Source organism: Rhagoletis pomonella, unplaced genomic scaffold (assembly GCF_013731165.1).
Source record: "Rhagoletis pomonella isolate Grant_MI unplaced genomic scaffold, Rhpom_1.0 Rhpom_scaffold_00009, whole genome shotgun sequence".
NCBI lineage: Eukaryota > Metazoa > Arthropoda > Insecta > Diptera > Tephritidae > Rhagoletis > Rhagoletis pomonella.
This window is the reverse complement of record NW_023458563.1, coordinates 7316075-7341585: the sequence shown is the minus strand read 5'-3', so window position 1 is coordinate 7341585 and position 25511 is coordinate 7316075. Positions and strand designations below refer to the sequence as shown.

General features: G+C 34.9%; 1 protein-coding gene across 1 annotated transcript in view; it reads right to left on the bottom strand.

The window, feature by feature from the left end:
• The window catches only part of LOC118745560 (flocculation protein FLO11-like), a 537740-nt gene that overhangs the window by 19997 nt on the left and 492232 nt on the right, over nt 1-25511 (bottom strand). Inside the window, exon 8 of the mRNA XM_036479035.1 lies at nt 2089-2190. The gene's annotated coding sequence lies outside the window, so the exon portion shown is untranslated. The remainder of the gene's footprint in view (nt 1-2088; nt 2191-25511) is intronic.

The following is a 25511-nucleotide window of genomic DNA, read 5'->3' as shown; positions in this document are numbered from 1 at the left end:
TTTGCCTGAAAAAATAAAAAGCACAATTAATCGGTATTATTTGCCCAAAATGATAAAGGTCAGATTTTTAAAAAATCATGGAGGAACCACAATCTGTAATGGGAGATGAAACTAATGCCTTTTTGATGTCAAAGACTTTAATTTTCAGTCTCTGAAATATATAGAACATCGCCCTCTACTATTTTATCAACCCCTGCTATTGCCTCCAAATCTTCGTTGGCTGAAAAAACGGCTTTGAGTTTTTCCAACACCCTCTACTATTTTATCAACCCCTGCTTTTGCCTCCAAATCTTCGTTGGCTGAAAAAACGGCTTTGAGTTTTTCCAACACCAGTTTGGCAGTAGGGCTTTTATTTTTAATATATGTACAGGTTTTGAAAAAATTTTAATTCACTTAATTATAGACGACAAAGGCAAAAAAGGAAAATATCATGATCCCTGATAATGGCATACAAAACTATCTTTAATTTAGTTAAACATACATATATTTATTTAAAAAAAACTAATTTTTAATCAAAAACAAATCCGATTTCCATTCTCATATACAAATTTAGGATTACCGTTAATTTCTTCATGATTCAATAAGAATTACCGGAATCGGTTCTTGTAGTTTAATGGCCTTATTCATAAAAAATGAAGTAGGTTTAAAGAGCTTTATAAATTGACGTTTTCAAACATTTTTCACTAATAAACCTTTTATAAAGCTACTTTATTTTTTATGAATAAGGCCATAAAGTTATACGGTAACGTACTTAATAAATAAAAATATTCCGACGCACTGATAACCTCTCCCTCCTCTTGAAGTCAGTTAGTAAATTAAACCTCAATGTGTTCTTGTTTTAAATGAAAATGTAATAATTGATGGCAGTCGTTCGGTTGGTGTGAGTTACGTAGATGGTAATGCATATAACCAAGGACTTCAATATCGTGTGCATTTTCGATAATGCTTGTATCCGGGAAATGCTGCACATTCACACCTTTCTGATTATTAAATTAACTGTAGGCACATTAGTATCCTGCAGAGTTTTCTCTCGTTTTAATTTAAAAAAAATCTCACACAGCCCGGTATTATTACTTGTGAAGTTTCAAAGCGAATGGGGATTACATGCTTTTTGCTATGGGTACAATTTTTCTTCACGATCCTAGGTGATACCGATTTCTTCGTAATTTTTGCAAGCATTCGAATGCGTAAAGTTTCTGCGAATAATTCTGTGATCCTATAAAAACTCTTTTGACTTCGGACCAATGGCCACGTTGCCGCAATTTTTGTTGCGAAATCGATATACATTTAATGTAAGAATTGTTATGCATGCATAGTGTAATCGTAAGTCCTCGATGGTATTACTATGTACGCCATATGTTATATCTCTACATATCCGTCATTAATTACACAGACCAACAAAAATGGGAAACAGTTTTGTAACCTAAAATGTTAAAGCTGTTTTTGATAGACTTTTTCATGCTGATTACGAATCAGTAAGTAAAAAGTTTCCATCACGTCCAGAGAAAAACGTTGTCAAAGTATCAAAAAATCGCGTTTTTTGCAATATTTGAGAAGCTCTAGCAAAAAAACAAAAGGTGATGCAACCTTACACTTCGGTTCAAATTAAAGCTAGAACTCTCCCCTAGAACTACTCCCTGAAAATACCATTCGAGCACCTTGACTTGATGATCACTGATAGTCATTTATTGAACAATAACAAATACTGGAGTATTGTGCTATTGAAAGAAATACTTCAGTATTTTGTTATTGTTCAATAAATGACTATCAGTGATGGAAACTTTTTACTTACGGATTCGTAATCAGCATGAAAAAGTCTATCAAAAACAGCTTTAACATTTTAGGTTACAAAATTGTTTCCCATTTTTGTTGGCCTGTGTTATGAATAAACATAGCCATATGCTTAATTAAATATTTTATAAGATTATATGTACATATATGCATACGGCTCAGTAATTATGTTTGTTTTTTTTGTACAGGTAAAGAAAACTTATAAGCATATATATAAGTAGTAACCATATCAATATTTATCCAATATACATAAGATGTATGCTTTCAGTTATTAGTTATATTACTTCTGGTACGTACCTTCCAGGTTGCAGCGTTGCGCCGAAAATAGCAAAATGTGTTTTGAAACCAGTTGTAAATTTCATTCAAAGTTAACTGTTTGTCAGGCGACTCTATAATAGACTTAAAGTTTTTTAAATTAACGATATAATATTGAGTTGAAATTTATTAAAATAACGATACAATATAAATTGGAAATTTACTAATTTATCGACATTATATAGGTTGTTAACGATTTTATTGAAATTATTTATAACATAGCTTAACCAAATTCTCCCCATTGAAGACTTCGATTGATATAATACGATGTTTCCACGCTTCATAATTCGCTCTCTAAGTAATTCGCTAAGTAATTCGAAAATTACCCTGTTTCCACGCCACATTCGTAACTCGTTTGGCAGCTCGACTACTTGTTCTATTCTTCGCTATTTATTATTATTTTTGTGTACTGCAATTATCGAACATTGAGCAAAAATGCAAGTTATTATAAAAGATTTCATTTTATATAGAGACTATTTTATTAAATAATTTTCCAGCAGCTAGGAAAAGTGCCGTAAAAACTTCTATATATATCCGATAAATATTAGAGACGGCACTGATTCCTTCGTCATTCGCATGGTAATTCGATCTGAATTACCTACAAATGAGGTAATTCCCTCCCAAAATTTTGTATGGCGAATTACGTAATCCGAAGGGTAGGCAATTGGATGGCGAATGACGAATGGGAGAGCGAGTTACGAATCGTGGAAACGTCGTATAAGATACATATGTATGTATTTATTACTAGCAGACCCGGCGAACTTCGTCCCGCCCAAAATGTTTATATATTTTATTGAAACTTTTTGGTCCAACATTTTTACCAACAATTCACGTTTACGATTTCCATTGGCACATTTGTCTGCTAAGATTAAGGTTTGGTGGTTATTTGCCGCTTTAAATAACCTAAGGAAAGTGTTAAACTAGTTCACATTACCAACATAAAATACTTAGTTTCGTTTAAAATACCTCACTAAATTAAGTGCGTTCATACACGCGTTTCTTTATTTGTCTTGACAGCTTTGTAGCAACCCCATGTTATTGTTTATTTAACGAAAAGAGATCGCGAATGTCAGTAATTGCGTATATTTTTATATTCTGAGCTGTTTGTGGTAGTTTTTTAGATTTTAGATGAGTGATCAAAAGAGAAAGCTTCTGGAAATATTTTACAAACTACCACGCGCGATATTTAAAAACAAAAACGTCCAAACACAATGACATATCAGTTGTGGGACAATACTTTTTTTCGATTATTATAGATAAAATTAGAGCCGACACTGATTTGTTCGTGCTTTGGTTCTTGGTTTCAGATAAACTACGTACTTTCATTTTAATTTACTGAGAGACTTTACAAGGCGAAATTACTTAGTTTGTAATTAATTTATGCGTAAATTAAGATTGACCTCTAAATTACGCCAATGGGAACATAGTTTTATATCCGTTCTTGAAATTCACCAGTTGTGCGGCATTTCATAGCACGGTTATTCGCAAAGCGAAATAAATTTTTTCCTCTTCACTCCCTGGCGGCAACAATGACCCGGTTCTATAGTGAATGTCCTAGAAGCTTTACAGTATAGTAGGTGGCAATTTCAAAATGGGTGGGTGAATCATTGTTCTACAGAAATGCAATATACATATACTTATTTCAGACGAAATACCTTAAAAGTTTGAACGCACAATAATATTCAAAATCACATCCATTGGGCCAATTGCAACGCAGGAGCGTTCGATATACTCAATGGTGCAACAGGTCGATTTAATCTGACCTTCACGGCCCCTTTTCTCACTTGGCTATTTTTAGTAATAGCTCGACTTCAGCACCACTTGGCAGCACGTTTTTGCCACTCAAATACACAAAAAGTTTCGTTAAAATCCGTACAACCATTTAGGAGGATTTCACTCACAAACACACCTACAGAAGAATAAAAAAATTCATTCAAAGATAGCTAAAGGTCGGTAGGTTTGTAGGCCTCACACCCCTTTTCAAATAGCCAAAATTTTCTCCATGAGTATGGGCTTGATTTCAACTATATACATATCTCCATACGAAGTTCCAGTACTGTACCATGAATACTTTCAGAGATATGCAGTATAAAAATTCGATTTATATGTGAGGAGCCACGCCCCCCTTTCCAACAGCTGCCCTCTTTCTGCATGAGTATGCGATTGATTTCGTATATCTCCATACCAAGTTCCAGAACTCTACCATGAACACTTCCAAAGATAGGCAGTATGAAAAATTCGGTTTGTATGGGAGATGTCACACCCCTTTTTTTTTACTATAGCTAAAATTTTTCTCCAAGGGTATGCGATTGATTTCGGATATCTCCATACCAATTTCCAAAACTCTACCATGCACACTTTCAGAGATATGTAGCATGAGAAAATCGGTTTGTATGGGAAGTGCACGCCCCCTCTACATATAGATTTTTTTCAGCCTAAAACCATCCTTGGGACACGTGCGGCAGGTGGCAGTTTCAAAAAAATCGGTTCAGCCGCTCTCGAGCCTTGCGAAAACTTACAAACGGCTTTCTAAATATAAATTAGTTGAGATATATTATATATTATAATTATTATTTTGACAGTATCCGTTGTTTCTGATTGGCGCAAAAAATCTAGCCTAGTGACGAATTCGCCCCTTGATATGGTCGTTACATAAAGCTATTTATATTCGAAATTGCATGAAAATTGGAAAACAGGAATCTATAAGCTTATCCAGGCAAAAAGCTACCTATGTACCGAATTTTAAGCAAATCGGACCATAAATACGATTTCTTCGAACAGATCGGTCCCTGGTCCACTTCTCGGACAAAATGGATCATATATGCTAATATATGCTAAAAAGCTACCTACGTACCGAATTTTAAGCAAATCGGCCCGTAAATACGATTTTTTCGAATAGATCAGTCCCTGGTCCACTTCTCGGAAAAAATGGATATATCGTAATATATGCCAAAAAACTACTTACGTACCGAATTTTAAGAAAATCGGACCATAAATGCGATTTTTTGGAATAGATCGGCCCCTGGTCCACTTGTTGGAAAAAATTGATCACATATGCTAATACATGCTAAAAAGCTATCTGCGCACCGAATTTTAAGCAAATCGGACCATAAATACGATTTCTTCGAACAGATCAGTCCCTGGTCCACTTCTCGGAAAAAATTGACCATATATCGTAATATATGCCAAAAAACTACTTACGTACCGAATTTTAAAAAAATCGGACCATAAATGCGATTTTTTGGAATAGAGCGGTCCCTGGACCACTTCCCGGAAAAAATGGGTCATATATGCTAATATATGCTAAAAAGCTACTTACGTACTAAATTTTAAGCAAATCGGACTATAATAAGATTTTTTCGAATAGACCGGTCCCTGGACCACCTACCCGAAAAAAGTACAATTTTTTTAGCCTAAAACATGGTGGTTACCGAAAGCTATTTGTATACATAATTTCATGAAAATCGAAGCAGCCGTTCGCGAGATTACCTGTTACAAAAAAAAAGGGACTTCTCTTTATATAATTAGTATAGATATAGATAGAACTAGCCTGAGCCCGCGGCTCTGCTCGCGGTAGCAGTGAATGGTAGGACAGTTTTATAACTTGGGTGTTGTGGAATTAAATGCAATAATAACGCTGGCACAGCAGGTGTTTTTTTTTTATAATATGTATTTATTTATTGAATCTTTCTTTCGAAACTAACGAAAAGTTTTCAAATCTTACAAACTAACATTATATTTAAAGTTTCTGCGGCAATGCTTAAAAATTCAAATTTTTTACATATATATTTATTGCATTTGTTGCGGCTGCCGGAATGGACAAGATTCTGAGCAGCAGAATCGCTGGATATCGTGCTGGGAAGGCGGTCTGAAAGCACGAGTTCCAGAGTCGCCCTGCCTGGACAAGTTTCCACGACGCGCCTTCGCTTCTCTATATTTAAGTAATTACAATCTAGTAGGCTGGTTCGAAATTTATATAATGCGGGTATACAAATTTATTTTATTGCGCATCATTTGATGTTATCGGAAAAATCATTTTTTTTGCCTGCTAGTATATCTCGGGCTACGAAGATCTCTTGATAGTCGATTTGGGTGTTTCATTAGCCGTGCTGAGTAACTGGTGCTTAGCTTTCTTATATCCTCATGGACCGTATTTACATTAAGATCTTTGTGGATATTCGTATTTTTAATGTGCCACGGGGCTCCGCATATTGCGCGTAAAATTTTTGACTGCAGTCTTTGTAGTCTGTTCAAAATGAAATTGCACGCTGTGCCCCAAAGCTCGACTCCATATGCCCAACATGGTTTAGTCATCTTTTCTTCTTTTAAAATAGACATATCCGAAGACTGCTTTGATAGAGTAATGAGCCCATCTTTTTGGCCAAGCGGTGCCTTCATTCGCGAATTTGAATTTAGATCTAGACCGCAAGGGCAAAATTTGGCTCAACTTCCGCTTTCCACCTCGGCATCAAAAAACTAATAAGTAACCTCACCATTAGCATTTACTACCAAAATGTGAGAGGTTTGAACACAAAGCTATCAAGGTTACACTTGCAGTCCTATGATTTTGACTTCAAAGTACTGGTGTTTACTGAAACCTGGCTCAAGCCGAATGTGTTCAACTCGGAAATTTTGTGTCCTAAGTATGAAGTGTTTCGAAACGACCGTTTAAATAAAAAAGGTGGAGGCGTCTTAATCGCTGTCCAGACTGTCCTTTCTTCTGAAGAAATTGAGTTCACTGACACCGATGAAGTTGAATTCCTCTGCGTTCGAATAAGATATCATTCTATTAGCGTTTATCTTGTTGCTGCTTATATACCACCGAACTCGAGCCTTTCTGTTTATTTAAAACACTCCTCCTTACTGCTCTCTCTACATGCCATGGTGAAGCCCTCCGATACTGTTATTGTCCTGGGTGACTTCAATCTTGCGGGTGTTTCTTGGGATCTAATAGATGGTATTCTAGTACCAAATTCCTCTCGTGATCTCTTCAATCAATTTTTGAACGATCTGTCAGATCTTAGTCTTTACCAGATCAACTCTGTTAGTAATAACTTAGGTAAATGTCTGGATTTAGTTTTTGTGGACGATGTTTCCAACGTCACAATAGCCCCTAGCTATGCTTTGATTACCCCTGTTGATTCTCACCACCCACCACTAGAATTGTCCTTGTTAAATTCACGCAACTCATGTTGCTTTATCAGTAAAAAATCAAGAGCGGAGCGTTACTCATTTAAAACAGCAGATTATAATAAACTTAGGTTAGAGATATCGAAGATAACTTGGCCCCAGTATGATGGGAATGCTGAAGATAGTGCCTTACATTTTAGCAATTCCTTACGCCACATTTTCAGTAAAATCATTCCTCTTGTTAAGGAAGCTAACGTAACGTCTAACGCTCAGTGGTTTACTGGCGAATTGAAACGCTTAAAAAATCAAAAATCCAAAGCATTTAAGCTTTTTAAAAAATCTGGCTTGTCTTCTCACTACTCCGCGTACTCCATTCTTAGGCATAAATACAATGTATTGAACAAAAAGTGTTACAATAATTATATTAACAGGGTTCGGCTCAATATAGTTTCTAATCCCAAATCGTTTTACGCATTTGTGAACACAAAGCGTAAGACTAACGGTTATCCCTCAACATTGAAGTTAAATGACTTAGTTTCCAGTGACGAAAATATTATTGCCGATATGTTTGCTGGTTTCTTCGAGTCAAACTACTCTGCCAGTTCTACATCTTCCCAACTGAATTCGAATCTATCTAGCTACCCATTCGATCTGCCATCATTTGATTGTATCCGAATTCCATCGATATCTGCTGCGGACGTCCTCATTCATTTGAATTGTTTGAAAATTTCATATACAGCTGGCCCAGACGGTATACCCACAAGTGTTATTAAAAGTTGTGCAGAGTATTTGTATAAGCCTCTGGCAAATATTTTTAATGCTTCCCTAAAACAGGGTGTCTTCCCATCATCCTGGAAGGATTCGTTTATCTTGCCACTTTATAAAAATGGAAGTAGGACTAACATCGTAAACTATAGAGGAATTGCGAAGCTTTGTGCTATTGCTAAAGTTTTTGAGGCAATCGTTACGGAAGAACTATCTCACTCTATTACTTCTGCTATTGATCTATCGCAACACGGTTTTTGCAAAGGTAAATCAACTGTATCCAATCTTCTTGAATTCACTACTTATGTGTCTAATGGTTTTAAAAACAATCTTCGAACGGACGTGATTTACACTGATTTCAGCAAGGCATTTGACAAGGTATCTCATTCAACCCTTATATATAAACTTGATCGAATTGGCTTCCCTCCTATTCTTCTCAGCTGGCTTTCTTCTTACTTAGTGGATAGGAAACAAAGAGTAATTTTTAAAAATTGTACCTCCCGGCCAATACATGTCACATCCGGCGTTCCTCAGGGCAGCCATATTGGTCCCGTCTTGTTTATTTTATTTATAAATGACCTTCCTAAGGTGTTGAATTACTCGAAATGCTTAATGTACGCTGATGATGTTAAGCTCTTTAAGTACATTAGTACTGCAGAAGATAGGGAGCATTTGCAAGCTGACCTAACCTGCATTTTCGAATGGTGTGAAGCAAATTCCATGTCACTAAATTTGAAAAAGTGTAAATTCATGACCTTCTCTAGAAAATCGTTCTATCCAAATTCGTATATGATATCTGACCACAATGTTGAGCAAGTGACCAATTTCATTGACCTAGGTGTAACTATGGATCCGAAACTAGAATTCAAGTCTCACATAAACTCCTGCGTGATTAGGGCTAGAGGATTGTTGGCTTTTCTTAAGCGCTGGGCCAAGGAGTTCAACGATCCTTATGTCACTAAAGTTCTCTTTACCTCTCTAGTTAGACCGATTTTGGAGTATGCATCTATAGTATGGAATCCTAGCTATCAAATTCATAGTGACAGGCTCGAATCAGTGCAGAAACAGTTCCTGTTATTTGCCCTCAAAAATTTATGTTGGGACTCGTCTAAAAATCTCCCACCCTACAAGGATCGCCTGAAGCTTATAGATTTGCCGACGCTTCAGAGTCGTAGAGAGATGCTTGGTGTTCTTTTTTTAATTAAATTAATGAACGGGATGGTCAGTAGTCCCTTTTTACTGAGTGAGATAAATTTTTGTATTCCTACAAGACCCACGAGACATTTTAAACCTATTGTGTTGAGTATTTGTAAATCAAACTTTGAAATGCATGATGCTTTTCGGTGTTTATGCCAAGATTTTAACAAGCATTATGATTGCATCGACATATCTGAATCGCTTTTTGTAATAAAGAAAACATTGCTCAACAAGTTAACTAAATAAACTAATATCTGCAACCGTGAACGAAAAAATTACACAATATCTATGACTGCTTAGTACAATTGTAACGGCTTCGTATATTTCCGCGACCGCGTAAGACAATAGGAGCAGGGATCGGAAACTCGGCCTTTCCGACCTCGCCCAACAGTTCGTCTATAGCGTGGAGCGGAAACTAGGACTTTTCGCCTGCCTCACTTACAAAGTAACGACTACGGGAACATGGATCGGAAGCTCGGCCTTTCCGACCATGATCAACGGCCTGTAAACAGGGCGGAGCGGAAACTAGGTCTTTCCGCCCGCCGCACACAAAAGTAGACTGGAGACAAGGCCTCGCCAGCTACCCAAATTGCTATTGAATATCATTGTTATCTTTACAAGTTAATATTTATAATTATTTCACTCTGTAATGTATCACACATACTTAAATATTCTAAATCTTTTTATCTCAACTGTCTGTAAGAAAACATTTTTCTGTAGACTAAATAAATAAATAAATAAATAAATAAATAAATAAATATTAAAAAGCAACATCTTTTTATCTAGGCTTAATTTAGATTTGTGTCCTATAAATCGTTGAAGGCTTGCTTGTTTGAGTTTCGCTTGAGATATTTTATTTTCTATATGCTTTTTCCAGGTATGTGTCCTATCTACTGTCATCCCAAGGTACTTGACACTACAGTGAAACCCGCTTAAGTACCTAACCCGCTTGAGTAACGAAGATTTTTGGGCACCGTGAATTTTTTAATGCAATCTGAAGTAAATCCCTCTCTTAAGTACCTCCCCGCTTATTCACCCAACCCGCCTAAGTACCTAAATTTTTCGAACCCCATTTACCATTTTTTTTATAATTTTGCCCTTTTACGTGCTCTTAACAAATTTCTTAAAATATTAACATTTTGAAATTCAGTGGCAGCGCTACAATCGATATCAATTGCCACCATCAGTGTACAGACATCCAAGTCTCTAGTGGCTAAAAATTACCATTGATTTTTTAGAATTTCTTTTGTCGCATTTGCATCCATATAATTAATATACACAATTTATTTTTATATGGAGAAAACCGCAACACCTTCGGCAAAAAAAAATCTGAAAAATCAATAGTAATTTATAGCCACTTTAACATTGAATGGGGTATAAACACTTTGAAAAAAAAATTTGAAATTTTGATGAATTTCCAGTGTTCTACAAAATTTTAAGCTTAGGTTGATATGGTATTTTTTAGGGAATGAACTGTATTTTAATTGAAACCTCTTAAAAATTAATAAATAAACTTAAGCGAAAAACAATATCATTTTGAATTTGAAATGATATGTTCAACACTGTATGCATGTAACAATATGTATAATCAAGGACTTTTCAAAGAATTGAATTATTGAAAAAATTACATAACATTGCTTCGAATATTTTTTGAAATAAAGTTTTAATTTAAGTGTTTATGTGTTTAAATAATGCTACGATCTTGGTTTTAAACTACGTTTACTTCATTAAATTTTCATGTTTTATTCAAGGATTTATTTATGTAAGTTAACAAGAAGATGTAACTAAATCAGTAATTATTAATTACCTCGAGGTACTTAAGCGAGTTCTTTTAAGTACCCAACCCGCATAATTACCTCAAAAAGCTGAAATTTTTCATGAGGTACTTAAGCGGGTTTTACTGTATCTTTTTATGGTATAGCCTTGATGTTTACTTTTGGTGGTGGACAAGATTCTTTTTCCAAAGTAACGCAGTGGGAAAATGTAATGTATAGTAATCGAAAAAATAATTAGTATAACTGCCGTTTTCACATTCGAAAATGCGTTATTTTTCCCAAGGCGATGTTCGCGGAAAAGTGTGGCATTCAATTTTGCATTACCAGTAATGCAGGAAAGAATGCGATTTAATATGAATTTGCTGCGACTTTTTGGATACATTAGATTAGATATTAAACAATAATATAATCTAGAATTCATAACAAATACATTACATTATTTATCACGCACGTAAAGCATTACGACTTTTCCCATGGGAAATGTTGTCTGAATGCACTTGCTCTCGTTAAAAGTGTTCTTAAACGATGTGTATTTGCATGTGTACATGCAACTTTTTAAATATGTAAATGCCAACATATCAGAAATACATACAGTAAAACCCGCTTAAGTACCTCATGAAAAATTTCAGCTTTTTGAGGTACATAGGCGCGAGTTAATATCGCTTTACGATATGAGACTAAAAAATATATTTATTTACTACGCTGAAGTGCGAGTTCTTTAATTACATTCTTTAGACTGACTTGTTTACATAAATCTTAGTGCTACTTATACTATTGAGATGCGTCGGTTGTTATCGCAATAACTATTGAGATGCCTGTTGTTTACTGTTTACTAGTAGATAACTATTTGGGTTGTTATTGTTTGTTGTAGTGATAGTGCATTTCTATTGTTGCAGTGTTTGTCCATTGCAGTTCGTGATAATGCATGTCAAAACAAGTTCTATTGTTTAGATGTTGTTTACAAGTAAGCGCTTATCATGATGTATGTGACCTGCAGTGAGGCTATGTCGTTAACTACCCTCCTCCTTAAAACGGAGCGTCCTCGCTACGCTGCTACGAGTTGCTGTTGAACACGGTTCATTTCGATTCCGTATAATTCGTCAATTTTCCTTTGTCTGTGAAGCATTCTTCTATTTTCTTGGTATCGGCAGAGGTGTACCATACCATAAGTGATGACTACTACAGTAAGGAATCCCGTTATGATGAAGAACGTAGTATGTACTGGGTTTTATTCAATAGCTATCAAAAATGTTGAGAGTTTTTGGATATTGCTGAATTTGTAGACTGAGTTTGAGGAAAGGATGCGGAGTACTTCAAGTTTTTGGCTATGTTGATTGTGTATGATTTCTTTGAGGTGTCGTTGATGATTGTAATACGTGATATTATCGATGTTTGTGGATTCGTTAAAGTGTATCAATTTAAGGCCTGATATATGCATGTTGTTCCAAGTATGCTGGTTATCTGTCAAAATGTATCCATTCTCTAGGATGCGAAGTGGAGCATTATTTTCATGGATTGTTTCGCATTGGGCTGATTTCTAATATTTTTATAGTACAATTGTCAGAGGGTTCTGATTTACAAATAAAGTTACCCATATAATTTTTACATTTAGACATTCTTTGATAATCGTTACATTTTGCGATCTTAGGGTCTAAATTAATTTTACCATGCTTATGTGCTAAAGGACATTAAATAGGCTACATTTAGTTTCAAGGATACGATATTTGTATATTGTTATAATAGCTTGTTATAGGTAACAGATATGAATGTCGGCATATTCTAATATATTAATTATTGGAAGATCCAACTTTTCGTGGTTTATAATATCGTACACATCTTTCAAATTTAATGTGCCAGAATAAAAATTATTAGTTTTCGCAAATTTTATAGTGTTCGTTATTGACTGGAGTTCATTATAAACTTCGGTTATTGCTTTGGGATCAAGGGTTTCGAGTATTCTTTCGAACTGTGAATTAATTGTTTTTTTGCTTATTATTATCTATTAGCATATTGAGTGAAGTTTTGATTTGTGGTGTGCCAGTGATGAATTTGAACACGGAGCCAAGAAAGTTAAGTGATCTTTTGGGTCTATAAATATTTGGAATGAGTTGATTTACCAGAGTTTCGATTTTGTTCACTAAAATTTGAGTTTCGGGTTGGTTTTCTAGATTGTATGATGATTTCATTATACTTTCGTATAGCGCGATTATTTTTGAAAGATTAGATATGTGATACAAGAAAGCTGTATCCTGATAAAGTAAACAGGATCTGTTTCTACTAGTACATATTTCCTATTGGTTAAATCTATTATATTGTCACTGAGTGCGATAGAGAAAAGTAAGGTAAATACTATTCCGTACATGCCTTTACTCTGATATTTTACTTATGGATAATGACTCTTTTATTGGTCGTTATTGTTTCTCCGTTGTCTTTTTTGACTGTAGGTTTCGCGTATTTTTTACGTTTTTGTTCCGTCTATGCGTTTTTGAATATATTACGTCTCCTTCTTTGTAGTTCAGCTGTTTGCGATTGCGGTTGTTGTATTGCAAAACCCTCTCTTGGTTTTGTTGAAGACGCTCTTTGATGTCAGGATACCCCCTTTCATTGAAGAACACGTCCTCGAGGTTTCTCGTTGGTCACAGAATGGATTGTCTTGTTGTATTGTCGGACTGCTTCGAATATCTGTTCATCAGGTGCTGAACTGTGTTAGTGTGCCAAAACTTTCGCCAGTTCGATTATCGTGCATTGCGTTCGGTCAACTTGACCGTTTGTTGTCGAATGATAGCCGGGAGTTTTGGTATGCGTTATTTGTAGTCGCTTGTATATTTGTTGTGCACATATGCCAGTAAATGTTGACTCATTATCAGTCATTACAAACTTTGCATTTGGGTATATTTGTGATAGTATCTCGTCAACGTATTTGTATGTGTCCTTCTTTGATGGTATTTGTCTCAAATGGCAGAATTTTGAGTATTTGTCGGTTGAACTAATATGTACATATTATTGCTCATAAAAAATAAGTCTAAGTGTATTTATTCGCCTAGCTCGTTCGGTATTGGTGCTGAACCTATTGGTTGTTTATTTGGTCGGCGTTCATACTTGTTTGTGAGGCAGATTTCGCAGCCCTGTACTTCTTTTTAACAAGCGTCACGTATGTTTGGTCAGTAGTATCTGAGCGAAATTTCCTGTGCGTTATCTTTGTAGTTTCTGTGAGCACGTCTGTGTGTGTCTTGTATGATTTGTTCTTGTTGTTCGGTTGCGGTGATGTCGTCCACCAATTTTTGCGCTAGTACAATCGATACAGTTGGAAATGTGTCGATAATGTCGTTTTCGACGTAAAATAATATTTGCTCGTCTATTTGCGGAGCATTAATTACATTTGGTCTAATTATATTTTTTAGTTTGTCTAGCAATTCAGGTTTGGTGTTAAAAAAAAGCGTATGTCGGCTGTTAGAAAATATGTTTTGTGAGGATATTTCGACGGGGTTCTGATCTGACTGTTTTACAATAATTTGATTTCTAAAGGAGTTTACTCGTTTGAGTTTTTGTCTTGGGGAGCTTTGTGCTGAATGTTGGGAGTCATCAGAATTTACAGTGTTGTTTATTTGCTGGCGAGAAAGTGCATCAGCGACAACGTTCGGATGTCCGGGTTTGTAAACGAGTTTTGCACCATATTCTTCAATCAAATTTTTCCATCTTTTTAATTTTGTATTTGGGTTTTTTTCTCATATGGAGAAGATTAAAGATTGATGGTCAGTGTTTTGTTGTGGTGCGGAATGATTCCTATTATAATTTACGGATCTCGTGTATGGCTGTGATGGATCTACGTCCATTGGTTGGTGCTGTTGCCTGGGTGCAGTTTGATTGTATTGCACCTGCACGTCTGTACCTTTGTGGTTCCTCGTGATATTTTCTGCTTGGGTATTGATACTGCGATGTATTATATTGTCTGTGCTGACTGTATTGCGGAACGTCGAATTGTGAGTTCACATTATCATGGTATATCGTACTTGCGATAGCGTAAGCGGTTTCTAAGTCCTTCGGATTGTGGCTATAGAGGGTGCCGCTGGTATATTTGCTGTTCAGACCGAGAATGAATGTCCCTACAGCTTCCTGGTTCGCATATTCTTTCATAGCTGAGGGATTTCCTGAGCTATCCATCTCAACTTTATTGAGTGCAAGATTAAGTGACTTGCTGACTTCGAAATGGAACTCTGCCAACGTCCTTTTTCCCTGCTTTATACTTTTCATTCCTTCGAGCAACACATACAGAGGTCTCTGGTCCGCATAAGTATAATCGATACGGTTTATTATAGAATATAAGTTGAATTTGGTGTTGTGGTTTATTAAAATATCGGTCGCCTCTCCTTGAATTTTCGAATGTACAATCGAGAGTGCCGTGCAATACGTGGGTGTAGTAGCGTACTTCTTGATGTTTTCTATGTGTGTCCAGGCAAGTTTTCTCCATGACCTATAATGGTTCATGTCATCTGTGAAGATTGGTAATGTTTTGAATATTTTTAAGTTGATTTGTGACGCATCGGTGATGTTTGGTGTACAGTCCTGGTATTGGTTGGTGACTGTGACGTTAGGTGTTGCGTAGGTTTCGAAGGAATTCATTCTCAGTTGGGTTTCAGTGAGCGTTGTGGTCAGAGCAGCGATTTGTGCTCTCAGGCTTGCGATCTCTTGTGTTGTCATTTCGGAGTCGATGTTCGACAATGGACGTGATAAGTCGAAAAACTTTTGCCGTTTTCTTCGTAAATCCAGTGTGGTGTTCGTTGGTTTCTTTTATTCCGTTTTTCAGGAATCTGTTTGTCACAGGATTTGATTGCTGTCCGCTATTTCAGGATCTGCTTCAGAATCTTTGTTATGGTGGAAGTCTTACTTCCCGGTGGGATTTTTTTTTAAATTTATTTTATTCTGTTTTTCATTAATATCGCTTTACGATATGAGACTAAAAAACATATTCATTATTATTATATATTTAAGTACCTCGATGCGGGTACTTAGCGAACTTAATTACTGATGTAGTTACATCTTCTTGTTAACTTACATAACTACTTGAATAACAACATTTAATGAAGTATACATAGTTTAAAACCAAAATCGTAGCATTATTTAAACACATTAACAAGTAAAAAAAAACTTTATTAAAAAAATATTTAGTGCAATGGTATATTATTTTTACAAGAATTAAATTGTTTAAAAAGTCAAAGTTATTGTTTGCCACTTATGTTCATTTATTAATTTTTAAGGTTTTTCAATCAATTAAAATGCAGTTGATTCCCTAACAAATACCATATAAACCGAAGCTTAAGATTTTGTACAACACTTAAAAAAATTCATCATAATTTCAAACTTTTTTATGAGAAACAGTTTTATAACCCATTCAATTTTAGTGTAATAATGTGCAAGTTTCAAGTGGCTAAAAGTTCCACACAAGTTACAAGTTTGAAAATACGTAAATATTTAGGAATTTTAAAAGAGCACTTAAAAGAGGAAAATTATAAGTAAAATTGTAAATGGGTCACGAAAAATTGCGGTAAATAAGCGGGGAGGTACTTAAAAGAGGGATTTTCTTCTGATTATATTAAAAAATTCACGGTGTCCAAAAATGTTGGTTACTTAAGCGGTTTAGGTACTTACTAGTATTTAGGAAGTAGAATATATATGTATTATAAGTAAATATGAAATCAAAGAATTAAAATTGTATAAATAAGTAATAAATATTCAATATTCGATAAGAGCTCGACGGCGCTACGACACAGCCATTCTTGACGTTTAATACCTGGCGATCCTGCCTGAACTAGCGGCAACATGCCTTTTATAACGGCAAGCTGCTTTCATGAGGCAAAAGATCTTGCGAATCTAGCGGCAAGCTGCCTTCAAGCGTCAAAAGATCCTGTCATATCTAGCGGAAATATGCCCTTTTATAGTGGCAAGGTGAATTATTACTAGCAGTACACCGCTGCCAGCTGACGTAGCAGTAAACATAAAAAAGCTACAGAACCTCGCCAACCGGGCAACGTTTCGACTTCAAAATGAACAAGTTGGTGTCCATTGCCAAGTAGCAACCTCATTTCCGCGAACAGGAGGTCACTATTTTCATCACCGGTTAGCCTCAACAAAAACTGCATGACGCTGAACGTGCTAATCAGAGGCTCATACAAGCTTAGTTGCAAATTTACAATGGAAAACTTAAGGTAAAAAGTAACCAGGATGATGACTCTATCTGTAAGCAAGGAATCCAGACGGGAAAAGAGAGTCGGTAATTTAATATCAAAATAATAATTATTAATATTTTGGCAACCAATTGAACATGGCCATTTATTACTAACAATTTATTATTACCTTAATTATTTGATATTATATAATAATTTATATATTTTTTATTTATTTTTTAATGGGTGGAAACGAATCTAAGATAAAAAATCCAAACGCCAATGTTGAGTTGATTGATCACAGTGAGGCACTAGACACTATTAAGCTAATGATCTTGGTCATAACGATTTGTACTTGTCTTAGCCTGTTTTTAATAATTTACTCAGTTCATAAAAAATTTTTGAAAGAAAGATACCAGAGCCGTGCCGACGGTCTGGATAAGGTTTTGATCAGAGCTGGCCGATAAGGATTAAAATTGCGATTACAGTAATCATTCATCGAACGGACTTAGACTACGATTACAGTAATCGTAATTTAAAAAAAGTTAAAATTACGATTACTGCAATCGTAATCCAAGTTCGTTCGATAAACGATTACTTTAATTGTAATCCTGTATTTTCTGTTATAAGGATTACTGTAATCGGTGCTAAAGATTTCTTCTATTAAATATAAATAAAAATCACTGCCAGTTACTTAATAAAGTGGATTTTAATGAGAAAAAACAATTTACAGCTTAACGCTGCAGTCTATACATACATGCATACATACATATGAATCAAAATATTAATAAAAATAAGTAAACTTCAATATTAACAAAACACAGATTTTTACACAAGTAACAAGGGCAAAAAAAATCCAGATCGCGGTAGTGAAAATTTACAATATATACTAAAGAAAACATAGATTCAATAGTTGTACTCAATATTAGCCTTTAACAATACTAATTTTTCAAAAGTAAAATCAGAAAGAACGTGTCGACGTGGACTACTTATTATACCAGCGAAAGAAAATAGTCTTTCCATCTGGTGCCGACGAAGCTTTTTTCGGCAACGGATACTTAATAAAACACTCCCGACTATTGTCAGCTTCGTTCAATAAGCTTCTGATAAGTTGCTCACTTATAATATTCGAACCAGGGACCGTAACAGTTACAACTTTTATTAAAAAAATCACTCTTTAACAATTATTTTTTGACTTTTATTTAATTAGTCTTTAAATAACCCTTATTTCTGACTTTTATTTTATAAATCGAAAATAACAATTATTTTTTGATTTTTATTTAAATAATCTGCAAATAACAGTTATTTTTGATTTTTAAATTATATGTCTTAAATAACAGTTATCAAAGACTTTTATTTATAAAAGTCATAAATAAAAATCAGTCACTGATCTTTATTTTTTCAATCATACTTATAAAAGTCATTTGAATAAGTCGTAGTAAACTTTTGTTTTCCAACACCTTCTTAACTGCGGAAAATGTGAATGGCTTTTATATGATTGATTTAAAAAATAAAATTCGGTCACTGATTTATATTAATGACTTTTAAAAGTAAAAGTCACTGACTGATTTTTATTGATGACTTTTATAAATAAAACTCTTCAATAACTGCTATCTAAGCCATATAATATAAAAATCAGAAATAATTATTATTTTGGATTTATAATATAAAAATCAAATATAATTGTTATTTTTTTTAAATTTTGCATAAAAATTGCAAATCAAAATTTATTTTCAAATTTGAGTCTCGGTGCAAAACGAAATCGATTTGTATGTTTCACTTAGTTGTAGAACATTTCCTTCATAGTGAATTTTTCCATGAGAGTTTTCATCAATAACTGTTATGTTCGGTCCCTGATTCGAACGGTTACCACTATTATTTCGATCAGATGAATCGCAAGAGGTTTCTAAAAAAATGTATTAGTACAAGAATTATTTTATTTATAATAAATTAATACCGTCAAATTAATAAAATTCTTCACTTAACTACGGTTCTTTACATTCCCTTTAATCACTGTCATCTGCGTCCAATAGGTTTTCTATTTCTCGAATGACTAAATTATGGATGTCTGGTTCGGAAATATTCGGCAGTCTGTTGCCTAACGTTTTAAACCACCGCATTTTTACATCTGGTGAAAGAACCGCCACCACTATAGCCAGTGTTGCCAACTTTTGCTTTTCAGAAAGCACCAAAAACTTGGAAAAAAGCGTTTTACCAAACTAAAAGCACCAATTTTTTTTTTAAATCAAAAGATGCCTTTGTCGTAACAGTTTGTATTTAACAAAAGCAAAAAATTAACAATATTTACAAGAATACATACATAAGTCAATAAACAAAACGTTTTCGCTCATAACGATTGAATAGCCTCTACACATGCTATGATGACTCATGCTTATGACGTAATACCCAAATACTATTAAAACTAGTATATCTCGAGAATGAAAAATCGAATCGCAACGAACGAAAATAATGCCCTAAGTAGAAATGAGCAAAGAATTTGATATTTTCATTATATAACCTCAAATATCGCAAAAAACCGTGTTTTTGGCAATCTGGGGGTAGGATATCTAAAAATTCTAGTACTACAGTAATTGTACGGCCAGATTTGGATTCAGCACCAAGAAATGATAAGTTTTATTCAGGTGGTAAAAAAAAGAAATACCTAACTTACCTGCATACTAGCATTTTCAACGCGAATAGAATTCAACAAGGTGGGTTTGCAACTTCAGCTTTTTATCAATCATGGTTGTATTTTAGTGCATATAAATTTGTATATTCTTGTAAATTCCGCATCTTCATGAGACACCACAGCTTATAGCATTTCAAATTATTTCAGGGTTTAACTATCTCGGAGTAATATTATTTCAAAAAACGCACTAAAAAAGGCACTAGGCACTAAGTAATTTGTTTTGGCGTTTTAATTTTCAAAAAGCACTAAATCTAGTGCTTAAAGCACCAAGTTGGCAACTATGACTATAGCATCACTTGCTTCCGGCAACAAAGTAAAAAACTTTGAAAATCTGTCGCTGAGCTTGCTCTCCAAAGCGACTGCCACTCCTTTCAATAGTTGCAGATTGTCTCCTTGTGCCATCTTCTTAAGTTTGACACTTAATGATACTAAAGATGGAATGAGACATCCAAAGAACATATTTTTCTCTCTCGGCAGGTAATCGAGTGTTGCACTTATTGGTGACATTATTTTGCAGTATTCATGCAAGTACTGTAAGTCACTCAAAGTAAAAATAAAATCGCAACTCTAAAAGCACCATAAACAATTCTTTTGGTAATGTAAATTCCATTAAGCATCATGCCATCAGGTGTTTTTCTTTCGAGCAAATAGTTGCTAGTAAAAATTTATCCAGTAAAAATCCAGTAAAACTTGCAAGTTCAGCTGTCATTTTTTCTCTCTCAATTTCCCCTCTTTTGCTAGTTTCTTGAAAGTTTTTGCGTACGAAAACGCCATACATTAAAAACCAGTAAAATGAGTACTGGATTTTAGTGGATGGCGTTTTCGTACACAAAAACTTGGCAGAAACTAGCAAAAGAGGGGAAATTGAGAGAGCAGAAACGACAGTAAAATTAGTACTGGATTTTACTGGATAGTGCGTACGCGAACAGGGCTAATCTACAGGGTGTCACAGAAGTAACATGCCATACTTTAGGGGAAGGTAGGTGGGGGGTGAGCTCACTGATAAACAAAAAAATTCAGGTAAAAGTGTCACCGTTTTTGAAATATTTACATTTTTTCGAATTTAAAAAAAATCGTGCCTTTTCATGTGTTTTCTTTAACTGCAACTACAAACCGGGCAATACTTAGTAAATTTTTTATGTAAAATACTTCCAGATAGTTGCCTCTCCATACTCAAATGCAATGAAGTTAAAATATATTAAGGAACCATCATAAAATTAGCTTTTTAGCAAATTAACTTTTTGATATTTTCTTCCAAACTTTGACTATCTCGGATGAAAAAAAATGTACTGAGCAATAACTTTACATTACACAAAAAAATTGCTCATTTAATAAAGATTTCAGAAAGGTGCCACACTTACTGTTTTCATTAGAAAAAAAAAGTTATAGCCGCTTTTGTGGGTAAAGGACTGAGACACGCTAGAATGTATTTAATAGATTTAAATTGAATTTGCTCTTGTTACCGTAAAATGACATGCTAAATAGTACAAAGGTACATAATTACTTGCTTCTGACATTATTTTATGTTACTTACCGGAATTCGGACTAGAGTCTATAATAAGGGCTATATCTATCAATATTTTGTGTGAAGGATGGGTTCACGTGAAATAAGATATACATGAGTTGTTTGAAGAAAAATGTATTCATTTATTGATAAAATATGCTCAAATTGGCGACCTTCTACTCTAATACAAGCTCGGCACCTTTTAAGAAAAGACGCTTTTAGAGATCTTAAACTCAATTGGGCTATCTCAGCAGCAGCGCCATTTATTTGTTCCCGCAAATGCTCTTCGTTTTGAATTGTTTTTGAATAAATTTTGTCCTTAAGACAGCCCCAGTAGAAAAAATCTAATGCATTCAGGTCTGGCGATCGAGCGGGCCACGTGATTGGCCCGTATCGTCCAATCCATCGGCGAGGATAAGTTTCGTCTAAATGAGTTCTTACTTCACGCCCGTAGTGAGCAGGGCTCCCGTCATTTTGCAACCATAGTCTTCGCCGCAGGTTTAAGGGTACATCTTTCAAAAGAGTTGGAAGCCGTTCCTGAAGGAACTCTAAATAACTGTGAGAGTTGAGCGTTGGCGGCAGTTCCACAGGTCCCAATATCTGACAATTAAAAATACCGCACCATACATTTATTTTGTACCGGTACTGCAAACGATCTTCTCTCATTTCGTGAGGATTGTCTATCTGCCAACTGTGAAGGTTAATTGAAATAACCATCACGTTTGCATGATGATTTATCGCTCACAGCAAAATCTAACCCTCGACAGGTAATCTCTTTCCTGTAGAGCCTGAACACGTTGAATGTGGTGGGGATGAAATCCATGGTCTTTTAAAGCTTTGTGAACTGTAGTTTTTGGTATTCCCGTCCGTCTTTCCATCATTCTCACTGAAGTCGATGGACCTAGTTCCACTTCCTCTAACACAGCTTCAACATCTACCGTTGCACACCTTCCAGGTATGCGACCACACCTTCCAGGTATGCGACCTTAAAAAAGTGAAAAATGATAGTTAACAAGCAAGCAAACAAGAAAGGTGTAAAAATCACTTAACTTCATATATTTCTCTATGGGTCCGGGCGAATACTTCACGACCCGGATGTCGACGATTGGGGTATCGCTCTGCATAGAGTCTTTGAGCAGCTCTGGCATTACAGCAAGCTTCACCGTAAATTAGGTGAATATCCGCATATTCATGCGACGTATATTGCGTGTTCTCTGTCATAGTATTAATAACACAATGTTCGAAGGGTCCAATTTCACAAAATCCACTTTCACTAATTCCGGTAAGTAACACAAAATAATGTCAGGAGCAGGTAATAATGTACCTTTGTACTATTTAGCATGTCATTTGACGGTAACAGGAGCAAATTCAATTTAAATCTATTAAATACATTCTAGCGTGTCTCCTTTACCCACAAAAGCGGCTATAACTTTTTTTTCTATTCAAAACAGTAAGTGTGGCACCTTTCTGAAATCTTTATTAAATGAGCAATTTTTTTATGTAATGTAAAGTTATAGCTCAGTAAATTTTTTTTCACCCGAGATAGTCAAAGTTGGGGAAGAAAATACCAAAAAGTTAAAAATCCAGAAATAGTCCTAATTTTATGATGGTTCCTTAATATATTATAACTACATTGCATTTGAGTATGGAGAGGCAACTATCTGGAAGTATTTTACATAAAAAATTTACTAAGTATTGCCCGGTTTGTAGTTGCAGTTAAAGAAAACACACGATTTTTTTTAAATTCGAAAAAATGTAAATATTTCAAAAACGGTGACACTTTTACCTGAAAATTTTTTGTTTATCAGTGAGCTCACCCCCCCACCTACCTTCCCCTAAAGTTTGGCACGTTACTTCTTAGACACCCTGTATATCCATAGGGTTCTCGGAAACGGCTCTAACGATTTTGATGCAATTTTGTACACAGATAATGTTTTGGATTTTAAGGTTATCTGAATAGGCAATATCTCCGAGAAGACTCGTATAAGGTTGCCACCTATTCGAAATTAATTAAAACATCATAATATGTGTATCAAATGGAAAATATTTTTAATAAGGTTGCCACCTATTTTGAATCGCATATTTATTTAATTTTTTGTTTAGAAAAAAAGGTAAAATATTACTATTCCTGAGTACTAAGAGAAGGTTTTTAGACAATGCTTTCCCTATACACAAAATGTTATGTATAGGATAATAGTGTAAGGTTGCCACTTATTTCCGATTCCACACAATTTATCTAAAACATCGCAATATGGATATCAAATGAAAGGTATTGTTGAGAAATTTGGCCAGAAAATATTTTCCATCAGGATTGCCATGCTTCCTTGTAATACCAATTTTTATTTTGTTAATCTCAATAAACATTTTTTTTATGTATACATAGTAAACATACACCTTCAAGATATGTACCATTCATTACAGCGTATTTCGGAATAGGGTTGCCACCAAAATGTTGGAGTAAGGAATTTACTTAGTAGATATGGAAATCCTATTTCTTTTTTTGTTTATTTCCAAAATATTTGTTTAAAGCTATCCAAATTTTGAAAACTTTAAAAAGTATATGCACTCCGGGCAAAGCTTGGTCAACTTGGTACTGTGTGTATATTAGAGTGCCAATCGTAAATGCTTTTTTTTGGAAATTTCAAGACCCTACCTCCCAATTTTATTAGTTTTTTTGAGAAATATTATTGCCTATTTTTATAGATTTTTTAAAGGTCATTTGGAGGTCACCTGTCAATTTAAGTCAGAAAATAGCATTTTGTAGATTTATGAGTTTTTGAATGACTATTTTTGATTTCAAAGATCGAATATGATCTGAGAAGGGGATATGTAGGCATTTAAAATGGTGTAAAATAATCTATTGCCGGACTAGGCTTGTTGTGATTTTTTCTCGGGTAAATTAAAAAAATACCCATATTTCTCTTAATTTTTTAAATTTTGACCATCGATAATTTCTACAATTTCAAAATATGTAGCACTTTCTAAAATTAAATCTATTTCTCAATTATATGGTGGCTCATTTATTGCAATCGGCGACTTTTCTTTAATACGGCGTTAAATTTATATTGTGTGTGTATGGGAGGCTGTCGGCGATAAAACATGCATAAGCTCCGGCTCACGAGCATAGGCTCGCTGGTTTATAGTAAATATTCAAATATTTTAACAACGAGTTGTATGTAAAATTTTTGTGAAAGTCCTCATCTATTCATAGTATAAAGGAAAGTCGAGATTCTTTGTACGCGCTACAGGGTTGGGCACGCTGCACTATATCGAGATTTTCACTACCCAAGAATGATAGAATACAAGATTGCGCCAATCGAGCTGAGAGCAATTGGCCGTGACGTCAAAAAATACCAGAATGAGAGAGCAAGACGAACTCGACAAGAAAAAGAGGAAGCATCGAACAAGAGGCAGTATTGCCAAGTTTTGAATTTGAAAAAGCACCAAATTTTTATTGGTATATTTTATGGACTTTATATACATACATAATTTTATTGTAAGGATTCGAATCAAATTAATAAAAATCAATGTTTCTTGCACGACGGTCGATTATTTCTTCTGGCATGATTGAAGGTGCTGCCACATATTTTGTTGTCGCTTATGTCACTGTGCCATGATTTTGTTCAAATTTTTGTAAAGTTGCTTACCACACTTACGATTGCTATAAATTTTGCTTCCATTTTTTTTTTTAAGATTTTCTAATTTGGTGTCTTCAAACTAAAAACAAAAGCACCAAAATACGCACCAAGCAAATTTTCGCGTTTTGAATGCCCACTAAATTTTGCGCGAAAAGCATCCAGGTGGCAACAGTGAACAGTAAACAAGAGTATTTTATGACGTCAGCGATTGGGTGGATGCTGTCAAATCGACGAAGAGAGGGTTAGCGGTCCGCGAATGGCGCGACCTTTATTTCCTGGATCGTGTTCACTACCAACAGGGCTTTAGTGGTAGTGCATTTCAAATTCCACTACCACTGCAAGGTTAGTGGTAGTGCATTTCATATTTCACTACCACTAGGGCCTCAGTGGTGGTGCATTTCATATTTAACTACCACTATGCACTTAGTGGTAATGCATTTCCCATTTCACTACCACTACGCGAATAGTGGTAATGAAATGCTCAGTGCATTGAAAATTTAGTGCAGCGCACAGTGTATCATTTCCATATTCTAGAAAAGATTAATT